Source organism: Sapajus apella, unplaced genomic scaffold (assembly GCF_009761245.1).
Source record: "Sapajus apella isolate SASKATOON/1434 unplaced genomic scaffold, GSC_monkey_1.0 scaffold221, whole genome shotgun sequence".
Classification (NCBI taxonomy): domain Eukaryota; kingdom Metazoa; phylum Chordata; class Mammalia; order Primates; family Cebidae; genus Sapajus; species Sapajus apella.
In genome coordinates this window covers 497,520-499,930 of record NW_022437161.1, presented here as the reverse complement: position 1 = coordinate 499,930, position 2,411 = coordinate 497,520, and the positions used below count along the sequence as shown (strand labels likewise).

At 34.5% G+C, this 2,411-nt stretch overlaps 1 non-coding gene across 1 annotated transcript; it reads right to left on the bottom strand.

The window, feature by feature from the left end:
* Positions 1 to 364: 364 nt before the first annotated feature.
* On the bottom strand, positions 365 to 427 carry LOC116544569. The gene has a single exon (XR_004265952.1). It is a non-coding gene; the product is annotated as a small nucleolar RNA SNORD43 (small nucleolar RNA).
* Between the last annotated feature and the right edge of the window lie 1,984 nt (positions 428 to 2,411).

Below are 2,411 nucleotides of genomic sequence, written 5' to 3'. Positions count from 1 at the left end.
TACTCAGCCTCTGAACCAGACACCCAGCAAGCTGAGTAAAGGGGTAATTATCTTTTCTAGGTTCACACATGTCAAGAATGCCTTTGTACTCAAGAAAATTTACACTAAACCATATTTTAAATCCTTTCAACTTGTAAGAAAACTAGTCATCCACTTTTTTCTCTAACACCAGGCAAAAACACACTAAGTAGTGGCATTAAAAATTGCTTAACAGGTAGCTTTATGTGCCAATTAGCAATACTTTGACCACTAAAGGGACTCCTGGGACAAATGCTGGGTAGCAGCTAAAAGTGCTATAGGCTTCTTCCAGCTCCCAAACAGGAGCTACATGGATACATGTAGGCCACGAGGACTCGACAGAGTCAAATCAGAACATGACAATCAGCACACAGTTTCTGTCCACTCATCAATATATTTATCATCCGTTATTTTCCTCAATCTTGATTAGCAATTCCATGAAAAGCAATTTTGGACTATAGCTGATTACAAATGCTTCCAGAGAGGAATTAAAACATTAACTGTGGATGACAAAAACCCAGAACAGTAATGGTCAAAAATCTGATGAGAGTTTACAGTTGTAAAAGAAATTAAGCCACCTCTACTATATGCAGCATTTTAAGATAACAACCATAACTATAATTGACATCTTCACATCAGGACCATCAGACTTTTTTTTTTTTTTTTTTTTTTTTTTTTTTTTTTTAAGATGGGGTTTCACCATGATGGCCAGGCTGGTTTTGAACTCCTGGCCTCAGGTGATCCACCCACCTCGGCCTCCCAAAGTGCTAGGATTACAGGCGTGAGCCACAGCGCCCGGCGACCATCAGACTTTTACAAATTTCATGTAATTTTTTGGAATACTTATATTAATATCCAGATTTATGACTATTAGATTTTTATGAACCTATAATTTTGAAATATATTTTAATAATATATCCATAAGTGTAACTGGGAAAGGATCCAGCATCACTTATCAATGAACAATGTTTCCCATACAATTTACCACGTAAGTCTAATCATTTACTATTTCCCAAGATGAGAGATACATTTTTTTTTCTTTTTCTTTTTTTTTTTTAATTGCATTTTAGGTTTTGGAGAGATAGATTTTTTTATGTTCTTCAAGGCCCAACTAGAAAATCCCAAAGTTAGCTTTAGATCAAAAAGATTTAGTATTTTGATCCTGTGGATACCTGCCAAAGATGTCAAAAGGTTCAAAGTCCTTAATTAAACAGAATCACAGATGACTGTAAAATAATATTTATTTTCTTAACCAGAGTTATAACCAAAAGACTTCAAAAGCAATACAGAATGCTATAAACATTCTGGATGTTCAGGATGCAGAAACCTGAACTCTTTTGAAAGTTAGTTTTCCAGCATAATCAAAAACCTAATAAAGACATGAAGCACAGGAAATTATCTTGGTAAAACAGAATCTTTGTTTCCTAGGCCAATTACCAAAAAGGCAAAGAAAAGAAAACCTCCTGCAGTATGTTGCTTCTCCTTATGAAAAGCCCATTTAGATAACCTGGAAGTTAAACTTGATGAAAAGGGTACCTGAGTTTAATCAGACACAGGAAAAGTGTGTCCAAGGTTATGGGTGTACACTATATTAAAGAAGGATGGAAACAAGAAAACTAGTACCTTGAGCAGAGGGGAAGACATGGATTTTAGTAACAGCATGGGAAGTTTCTCAGTTACATGGAACAATTCAGAAACATCAGGAGAAGTCAAAAGTACACAATCAAGTTGTACTGAAGGAAACACTGCCTTTCTAGACTTTCAAGACAAACATTTTAGCGTTAGGCCATTACATCAGTGTTAGAACTGGAGAAAAAATTACCGAAGGTGATGAAAAGGTTGAAGGAGAGGATTATCATCCCAGCCAGGCGAAACAATATACCTTTTCAAGAGTAAGAAGGACAGCTGCATTTTGAACCTGAAACTAGGAAAATTAGGTAGATCTGAGAAAGACATGTGGCATAAATAAAAACTGTTTATAGTTTACAGGATGGTTGTTTAGGGAAGAGATTTTGGAATTAAAAATAAAAACATCCTGCAACTTTACTAAGAGAAAATCAATACTTTAAGAAAACCTTGTTCTGACACAGGGGACTAGATTTTAAAATTCTGCATCAGTGCATTTCTAAACATCAAAGCTCAGTCCTTAGAAAGATGAATAAAAAATTTCCTTTCAATTGTAGCCAATCTGATCACACAGAAAATTCCTTTTAGAGACTTTCTTTTCATAAATCTATTATAATGTTCTTAGACAATTTATGACATGTTTAGATTTTCTGCTTTCTCCTATACTTTCTCTTTCTTAACCAGTCACTTTAGGACAAAAATTTACCACAAAAGATTATTTCTTATACAAAAGTTATTCTCTTTTCTCTTCAATCTTCCTTACCAAA